This window comes from Rhinoderma darwinii, chromosome 4 (genome assembly GCF_050947455.1).
Source record: "Rhinoderma darwinii isolate aRhiDar2 chromosome 4, aRhiDar2.hap1, whole genome shotgun sequence".
In the NCBI taxonomy this organism is placed as follows: domain Eukaryota; kingdom Metazoa; phylum Chordata; class Amphibia; order Anura; family Rhinodermatidae; genus Rhinoderma; species Rhinoderma darwinii.
Genome location: NC_134690.1, coordinates 213,425,697 through 213,436,336, shown reverse-complemented (window position 1 = coordinate 213,436,336; position 10,640 = coordinate 213,425,697).

Here is a 10,640-nt window from a genome sequence, read left to right as displayed (position 1 = left end):
TTCTTGGCAAATGGCAATGAATGAGAATTTCTATCAGCCACGGTGCACTCAGGGAATGCTGGGCGTTGCAGTACTACAAAGGCTGCCTGTATTGCAAGTTGGATTGTTATGTTAACCCATGCAACGGGGATGAGCCCCTTCTAAAAGCTTATTCACACACTGGCTTGGCAAATGGCAATGAATGCTAATTTCTATCAGCCACTGTGCACTCAGGGAATGCTGGGCGTTGTAGTACTACAAAGGCTGCCTGTATTGCAAGTTGGATTGTTATGTTAACCCATGCAATGGGGATGAGTCCCTTCTAAAAGCTTATTCACACACTGGCTTGGGCAAATGACAATGAATGAGTATTTCTATCAGCCACGGTGCACTCAGGGAATGCTGGGCGTTGTAGTACTACAAAGGCTGCCTGTATTGCAAGTTGGATTGTTATGTTAACCCATGCAACGGGGATGAGTCCCTTCTAAAAGCTTATTCACACACTGGCTTGGGCAAATGACAATGAATGAGAATTTCTATCAGCCACGGTGCACTCAGGGAATGCTGGGCGTTGTAGTACTACAAAGGCTGCCTGTATTGCAAGTTGGATTGTTATGTTAACCCATGCAACGGGGATGAGCCCCTTCTAAAAGCTTATTCACACACTGGCTTGGCAAATGGCAATGAATGAGAATTTCTATCAGCCACGGTGCACTCAGGGAATGCTGGGCGTTGTAGTACTACAAAGGCTGCCTGTATTGCAAGTTGGATTGTTATGTTAACCCATGCAACGGGGATGAGCCCCTTCTAAAAGCTTATTCACACACTGGCTTGGTAAATGGCAATGAATGATAATTTCTATCAGCCACTGTGCACTCAGGGAATGCTGGGCGTTGTAGTACTACAAAGGCTGCCTGTATTGCAAATTGGATTGTTATGTTAGACCATGCAATGGGGATGAGCCCCTTCTAAAAGCTTATTTACACACTGTCTTGGCAAATGGCAATGAATGAGAATTTCTATCAGCCACGGTGCACTCAGGGAATGCTGGGCGTTGTAGTACTACAAAGGCTGCCTGTATTGCAAGTTGGATTCTTATGTTAACCCATGCAACGGGGATGAGCCCCTTCTAAAAGCTTATTCACACACTGGCTTGGCAAATGGCAATGAATGAGAATTTCTATCAGCCACTGTGCACTCAGAAAATGCTGGGCGTTGTAGTACTACATCTGCCTGCCTGGATTGCAAGTTGGATGTTAACCCATGCAACGGGGATGAGCCCCTTATAAAAGCTTATTCACACACTGGCTTGGCAAATGGAGAATTTGTATTGCAATTTGGATGTTGATTGTTGAGAGTAGAGTAGACTTCCGCTGTAGTGGATGAGCCCCTTCGATTGCTGGATTCCTGGCTTTTAGATTCCTAAAGCTTTCCCTTACTGCACAGAGATACTATGCCTACAGCTCCTGTCTCTAAAATGGCCGCTGAGCTCCGTGCATAGACTTTTATTGCAGGCTTGAGCCCGCCCCTATGCTGCCTCCCGATTGGCTGGAAGAGCCGTTTGCAAGGCATTATGGGGTAGCCTGATGTCAGGTGATATTTTGAAATCCTCCATTTTACATCTAACATGTGGCAGGCGCCAAAATCCAGCCGGGTTAAGTCAAAACGGGTTCGGCCGAACTCGGTGAAGTTCGGATTCGCTGCGAACCAAACTTTTCACGATGTTCGGACCGAAACCGGGTTCAGTTGTCCCGGTTCGCTCATCTCTACACCTATGTAGATATTGCATTAAAAACCAGACGTTTGCAGCTAGAATAGTCATTCAGCACATTAACAATGTATAGAGTGTATTTCTGATTAATTTAATGTTATCTTCATTGAAAAAAACTGTGCTTTTATTTCAAAAATAAGGAAATTTCTAAGTGACCCTACATAGGTGTATAGAGGCCCATTTCCAGCAACCATCACTCCAGTGTTCTAATGGTACATTGTGTTTGCTAACTGTGTTAGAAGGCTAATGGATGATTAGAAAACACTTGAAAACCCTTGTGCAATTATGTTAGCACCGCTGTAAACAGTTTTGCTGTTTAGAGGAGCTATAAAACTGACCTTCCTTTGAGCAAGTTGAGAATCTGGAGCATTGCATTTGTGGGTTCGATTAAACTCTCAAAATGGCTAGAAAAAGAGAGCTTTCATGTGAAACTCGACAGTCTATTCTTGTTCTTAGAAATTAATGCTATTCCATGCGAGAAATTGCCAAGAAACTGAAGATTTCCTACAAGAGTGTGTACTACTCCCTTCAGAGGACAGCACAAACAGGCTCTAACCAGAGTAGAAAGAGAAGTGGGAGGCCCCGCTGCACAACTGAGCAGCAAGACAAGTACATTAGAGTCTCTAGTTTGAGAAATAGACGCCTCGCAGGTCCTCAACTGGCATCTTCATTAAATAGTACCCGCAAAACGCCAGTGTCAACGTCTACAGTGAAGAGGCGACTCCGGGATGGTGGCCTTCAGGGCAGAGTGGCAAAGAAAAAGCCATATCTGAGACTGGCTAATAAAAGGAAAAGATTAATATGGGCAAAAGCACACAGACATTGGACAGAGGAATCTTGGAAAAAAGTGTTATGGACAGACGAATCGAAGTTTGAGGTGTTTGGATCACACAGAAAAACATTTGTGAGACGCAGAACAACTGAAAAGATGCTGGAAGAGTGCCTGACGCCATCTGTCAAGCATGGTGGAGGTAATGTGATGGTCTGGGGTTGCTCTGGTGCTGGTAAAGTGGGAGATTTGTACAAGGTAAAAGGGATTTTGAATAAGGAAGGCTATCTCTCCATTTTGCAACGCCATGCCATACCCTGTGGATAGCGCTTGATTGGAGCCAATTTCATCCTACAACAGGACAATGACCCAAAGCACACCTCCAAATTATGCAAGAACTATTTAGGGAAGAAGCAGGCAGCTGGTATTCTATCTGTAATGGAGTGGCCAGCGCAGTCACCAGATCTCAACCCCATAGAGCTGTTGTGGGAGCAGCTTGACCGTATGTTACGCAAGAAGTGCCCATCAAGCCAATCCAACTTGTGGGAGGGGCTTCTGGAAGCATGGGGTGAAATTTCTCCCGATTACCTCAGCAAATTAACAGCTAGAATGCCAAAGGTCTGCAATGCTGTAATTGCTGCAAATGGAGCATTCTTTGACAAAAGCAAAGTTTGAAGGAGAAAATTATTATTTCAAATAAAAATCATTATTTCTAACCTTGTCAATGTCTTGACTATATTTTCTTGTCATTTTGCAACTCATTTGATAAATATAAGTGTGAGTTTTCATGGAAAACACAAAATTGTCTGGTTGACCCCAAACTTTTGAACGGTAGTGTATATATATATATATATATATATATATATATACATATATAGCACACAAGAAGACAGCAGCACTCACATAGAAATAATCGACCAGGTGCCAGGCAAAAACGTCCCGATCCTCGGACGTATAATAATATATAGCAGAAGAGAATTTGCAGCACTCCAACATGAAAAAAATGGTGGTTTATTCAATCCAAAATAACAGCAACGTTTCAATCCTACAATAGGATCTTTATCAAGCCTGTATATATATATATAGACATACAGTGCTGTGAAAAGGTATTTGCCCTCTTTCCCATTTTGTTTAGTTTTGCATATTTGTCACACATTTCAATGTTTCAGATCATCAAACTACTTTTAATATTAGACAATGATAGCCCAAGTAAACACAAAATGCTGTTTTTAAATGATGATTTCATTTATTGAAGGGAAAATGCTGGCTCTATGTGAAAAAGTAATTGCTAACTTAGTTACTAAATCAACCATTAAACAAAATTCAATTGACAATAGGGTTTAATTTCACTATCCACAATGTTTTCTGCCAGACCTGTTGAATCTAAACATCATTTAAATAGAGCCTATTTGGCAATGTGAAGCAAGCTAGAAGGTCTCAAAAAGCAGCACATGATGCCACGTCCTAAAGGGATTCATATACGGATTCGAAATAAAGTCATAGAAATCTACCAGTCTGGAAAGAGTTACAAATCCATTGCTAAGCCTCTGGGATTCCAGTGAACCACAGTGAGGGACATTTTCCACAAATGGAGAACACTTGAAACAGTGGTGAACTTTCCCTGGACTGACCAACTTACCAAAATTTCACCAAGAGTACATCGACGACTCATCCAGGAGGTCACAAAAGAACTGAGACGAACATCTAGAGAAGTGCAGGCCTCACTTGTCTTAGTTAATGTCAATGTATACAATTCCATAATAAGAAAGACACTAAGCAAAAATGACATTCATGGGAGAGTTGCAAGACGCAAACCACTGCTGACCTAAAAGAACACAAAGTCTCATCTGGCATCTGCCAAAAAACATCTAGATGACCCCCAAGACTTTTGGGATAATATTTTGTGGACTGATGAATAAAAAGTGGAACTGTTTGGAAGCAATGGGTGTCGTTATATATATTGTGTGAAACTAACACCGAATTCCGCCATGGGAACATTATACCAACAGTAAAAGATGCTCGTGGTAGTGTGATTGTCTGGGGCTGCTTTGCTGCTGCAGGACCTGGATGACTTATGCATAGATGGGACCATGAATTCTTCTCTTTGTCAGAAAATTTTGAAGGAGAATGTTAGCCCGTCAGTTCGTTACCTAAAGCTGAAGCTCAGTTGGGTTATGTAGCAGGATAATCATCCGAATCACACAAGCAAACCCACATCTGAATGGCTGAAAAAGAATCCCATCGAGATGCTGTTTCAGTACCTTAAATGGGCAGTTTATGTTTGAATATCCTCCAATGTAGCTGAATTAAAACAATTCCGGAAAGAAGAGTGGGTACAAATTCCTCCACAACAAAGTAAAAGACTCATCGCAACTTTTGATTGCAGTTGTTATTGCTAAGGGTGGCACAACCAGTTATTAGGTTTAGGGGGGCAAAAACTTTTTCACATTGATGATATAGGTTTAAATGTATCTTTATCTTCAATAAATGGAATGATAATTTAATAGCTGCATTTTGTGTTTACTTGTGTTGTCTTTATCTTATACTAAAATTAGTTTTATGATCTGAAATATTTAAATGTGACAAATTAGTAAAAATAGATGAAATCAGGTGAGGTACAAATACAATTTCACAGCACTGAATTTATCCTACAAATGATATACATATATCTAGTATTCCCATATCCATAGCAACCTATACAATAAATTGTAAAATGCATGTATGATAATCGGTGAATGATGGTGAATGTTTTTGTGATTTTAACATTTTCCTCATAAAATAAAATTTTCCTGTCAAACATATAATGCAGAGGGGACAAAAATTGTACTGGTCTTTAAGGCCAAAATCAGCTATGCTGATAAGGGGTTAATATCCACACTAGGCTGGGTTTACATGTTGCATTTTTGTTGCGGTTATTTTAGCTGTTGGAGAGAAAAATGCATCTCAGATTACAGCTAAAGCACTTTATAAAATGCATAAAAAAAAAAAAGCTTTTAAAAAAGTAATTAAAAAGAAGTTTTTCTCTCCAACAGTTCAAAATGCAACATTTACATTAGACTTAAGTTCACTGTGACTGATGGGGGGTTAATAGAGTTGTTAGGTTTAGAAAAAACATTTACCTACAGTATAAGGGAAATCCAAGTGAATCCCCTTTAGGAACCTCAGCTATTAAACAGAGCGTAGAGCAGTAACAAAATGGGTCTCTGTAGGCTCTGGAGGACTTAACATGCACTACCCTGACAGACAGCCTATTGATTTCAATCAGATCTGTGTAATGCTTCATTTTCTCTGTGGTGGTGCTGCAGGAAAATTTGTGGGACACTCTGTAATCAACTTAATGACAGAAGGTCCTTTTAACAAATAGGGATTGTCTAAAGCAGACACCACTTTAAGAATTGAAAGCTGCTAGGCAACTAGACCACAGTGACGTCTTTTCCATTGTAATGTAATGTCCTGTGATAGCCAACAAATGAGTCGGCCATGTGATGTTACATTACTATGGACATGTCCATGTAGCCTAGTATACAACAAAGGAGACTATAGTTGCAGAACAGAAGAATTCACAAACTAAGTTTATTTAAAAAAAAATTCCAGACAATCACTTTACTTTTCACAGAAACAATCTGCCACATCAGTATAATACTAATAATGTAATACAATTAACAAAAAAGAAATCCAGATCATTCTACAAAGAATAAACACATTTTTGTGTTACTTTTTCTTTGTTAAAGCATACCTTTCTTTATAATTGCATTTTTTTCTTTTTATTCTTTTATAAATCAGTAGTGCATGTGAATATGTAAAACTTCAATATAACTTATTATATAACTTATTTAACCTAATTTATAAACCTTTTAGTTCACTAAAACAATCTGTCTAGATTTAAACCATAAATACTAAACTCGGGAGGGTTGAAGAGAGGGAAGCTGTAGCAGGATTTCTCCCTCAGTGTCTATGTAAGGGCCGGTTCACACCTCCGTTGGAGGCTCTGTTATGGGCCTTCGTTGCAGTTCTGGCTGATAAGTACCAGAAACAATAGCGGAGCATGCTTCAGTATTGTTTCCGGTAAAACCACAAACACCATGACAAAACCCATTAAAGTCAATGGATTCCGTTGGCCTCCGGTGGTGTCCATCGTGCAACGGAACTGTCACATCTGGTTATTCCCTTGTACTGCTCCTCTGACGGAGCAGAACAACTCAACCGGCCCTATGGCTCTTGATGTGAGAGGATGGGGGGTACTGTGTTATAGTATCTTTCACCCTGCCTCCGTGTTAGACTCACGCTGTGAAAGGGGAGGATGGAACAGCAGGGGGAGACATCTTATTAGTCAGGGCACATAGCACAGCTCTGACATCACACCAAGCAGATTATGCCCACTTAAGGGCCTTTTACACCGGCCGATATTCGGCCGGTGCAGCGAGCGCTGATCAACGAGTCATTGTTGATCGGCGCTCGTCTGCTCCTGTCACACGGAGCTATGGATGGGGACGAGCGGTCGTTACTCTGATCACTCTTCCCCATACCTTATTATCATGTCGGCAGCACGTCTCCCTGTTTACAAAGTGAGATGTGCTGCCGACAACGATAATCTTTTACTTTTTTAAAATGATACGATCAGCAGATGATCCAGCGTTTGCTCGTTCCTCTGCTGATCATTTCTTATCGGCAATGAACGTTATATGAACGCTTGTCTGACGGATAATCATCTGTGTAAAACCCCCTTTAGTAAGAATGCAGAGAGAAAATGAACATTTACAGAAATGATGCAGAGGAAAGGAAAAAATAACTAATTTTGCAGGTTAGATAGCACATATCTGGCTGAACTACATCTTATACACATCTACAATGCGATTTATTTATTTTATTTCATGTAAAGAATAAGGAAATCTGATATTTGAACCTGTGTGCTCATGTTTGGTGAATTATGAGTCTGATTTACTTTGAAATGTTCATAAAGGGAAAATTGTGGAAGTTGATTATTTTTAGTGAAAGAAAATAATTCTATAACAAAATAGAACAAATGTGATGGTAACTTAAACAACTGGTATATGAAATGATGTGTGGTTTTCTGAGTAGTTAGTTGTATGCAGTTTAGGACATTATATTCTGTGCCATTGATCCAAGTGTTATTCACGTTCACGTTCAAGTACATAAGTGAAGACCAACCAAACAGTAATAGTAGTAAAACTTTAGTGAATCATTTAATGTAAAGCTTCACTTTGGCCCACAATTTAGTAGAGTCAGATTTGTCATGAATCTCTTGTTACACTTCTGTGTAAGGGTGTAAGGTGTTGCCCAAGGTGATAGTGCAAGTGCCCGGTTCATTGTGGCAAAGATGGTATGAAACAGAAGATTGTTACAAAACTCTACTTAGGCCAGAATTATTGGCATTACCGGCCACGGCAGGAAAATACAACAGTTTGTCTCAATATTAGAGCCTTCATAATTTAGACACAGCTCAATCAAATGAATGGTGTCTGGCTACTTGTCTATATACACAGGCTGGACTGGCTACACAAGTGCCACTTAGGTGGAATAAACGCACAATGCAACAACAAATAGCACGTGTTACACTGTGATATCATGATGAATTGTGTGTGTAAAATGACAAACTCAGGTATATATAATGTCATAACGGTTTGAGTTGTTTTAGACCTAAACACATATGGGGAATAGGGTTAATGTCATGCAACAATCATCTAGCTACGAGCTGAATAGGTGAGTCATTTTATAATACAGATTCAGCCTTTATATAGGGTTATCATGGAGTCTCCCTTTTGCAACCAGTCTGTCTTAGATTATTCAGTTATTAGGTCAATAATGAATTGGCATTGATCAGGGAGAGCAATGAGACTTGAGAGTCCTCAAACAAATCTCTAGCTACCATATTAACCATGTTTTTTCTAAAAATAAATTTGGATTATAAACTTCATTAGTATGCGGATATGCAACCTGTAGCACATGGCATAATCCAAGTACACCCGACATGCTCTAACTGACCGTCATCTTAGCATTGCAAACATCTGTAATAGGTGTGAGAGTTTGTGACTTTCTTTTGTTGCTTTTATATAATTTCAATCGATGTTTCAATAACAGTTTGTGAAGAACCTAACAATAGCGCTTTACTACAGTTATAATTGATTTACAAGATATTAAATAGTGAGTCTACACAGTGAGGTGCAATCCATTAGACCATATAAACAATATACATATGTTTCTTATAGATTTATTTGTACTTCGTTTAACTGAGCAGACAAAAGGGTGCCACATGAATGGCTGGCACACAATGCAAGTAAAAATCCTATGTGACTAGAGGATTTAATAGCAGATAGTCTGATAATTATGTTCATTCAGATCTGGTATATATAAAACCGATCAGTAACAGGTACTTTAATGACAACCAGTAACATCTTGCTAAAATATTCTTTTTCAATGAAACCCAGTTGTCTTTCGCAATACAGAAAAATAAAGCATGTTACATTTTTTCTAAAGGGGATATTAAAGCTGTCACATAGCAGACGTTTAAATGACTGCTTCCTATAAGCTGAGCACATGGGAATGGTAACGTTTAGAAACATATATTTATGTTAAAATAAAAATCTGTAATGTTGCAAGTATATTTATTTGTCATTTTAGTAGCTTCTGCATGTTATCTACACAAATTAATTCACTCACATAAGGCCCTGTTGACATCTACGTTGGAGGCTCTGTTAGGGTCCTCTGTCGCAGATCCGGAAACCGTTACTTTGTTAGCCCCATTTGGGATAAGGATTTTTTTGATCGAAAATATTCTATAATATAACAGCAGTAATGTGGTCCTAACTTTAATAATACAGTGGATATGGCTGTAATCCCCAAAAATCAACCAGCAGCTCGGTGAAACAAATATAACAAAACATAACTTTTATGGTAAATGCACTTGATGCATATTATGTGCAGATTTGCTGCGCATATTTTCCTGCAGCAAATCCGCGGCGTAATACAGTACCAGCAAAGTACATGAGATTTCAAGTAATCTCATTTACACGTTGCAGAATTTTTCCGCACGTTAATTGACCTGCGGCACGTATTTTAACATCTGCAGCATGTAAATTTATCTTGCGTTTCCATTTGTGAATTGTATATAACAAGTTTCTGAAAAAAGCATACCAAAATCCGCAGCATAAACCGCACTTATTTCCACATCAAAGTGTCAAAACCGCACCTAAAATCGCATTAAAAAGTGCACTATTAGGGCATGGCCAGACGTGGCGGAATTGCTCTGGAATTCCGCTGCGGCCAGTCCGCTGTGTAAATCCGCAGCGGACATTTTCTCCATTGGTTTCCACACCTTTTTAGTTAGGTTTGTGCACACGTTGAGGAAAACTCCGCTGCGGACCATAGGCTGCGGTGCGGAATTTGTTGTCTGCAGCATACACTGGCTGTTGCGGACGTGTGGCGGACTTGTTGCGGACTTATTGCAGAATTTCTCAATTGACTTCAATGGAGATTCAAAATTCCGCAATGAAATCCGCAGGTGTTATGTGTGTTGCGTTGCGTATTGGTTTTACAAACAGGATATTTCTTCATTCTGGCTGGACCTATGTGTTTCGAGGTCCATAGCCAGACTGAGATGAAATGTTTTAAAAGACAGCAGGAAGTACTCTTCACCTGAATCCGCAACGGCTAATCCGCATCAATTTACTGCACATTTTAGGCAAAGCCGCAACAGAATCTGCAACACAGATTATGTGCGGCATTGATCCGGACAGTGTCAGCAGAAATATGCCATGTCTGGCCATGCCCTTAGGATTTAACCTGCGGAATTACCTGCGTTTACCTGCAGTTTTGATGCAGATTTTCTGCACCAAATTATGCAACGTGTGCATGTAGCCTAAATAATGTATTTAAATGTTGCGCTTTTTTCGTGTTTTTTAACATGTGGCAGTTGGCAAATTGCGGTAAAAAATCATGTGATTTTTCGATGCGATTTTTTGGCAAGAAATGCTGCAGAACCGCATCATTTACAGCAGCAGAATACACCCTACTAATACTTCAGTAATACCTTAATGAAAACCATATGGTCATTTTCTATAACACACATGAAACATACCACAATGCAAAACGATTGATGATGAA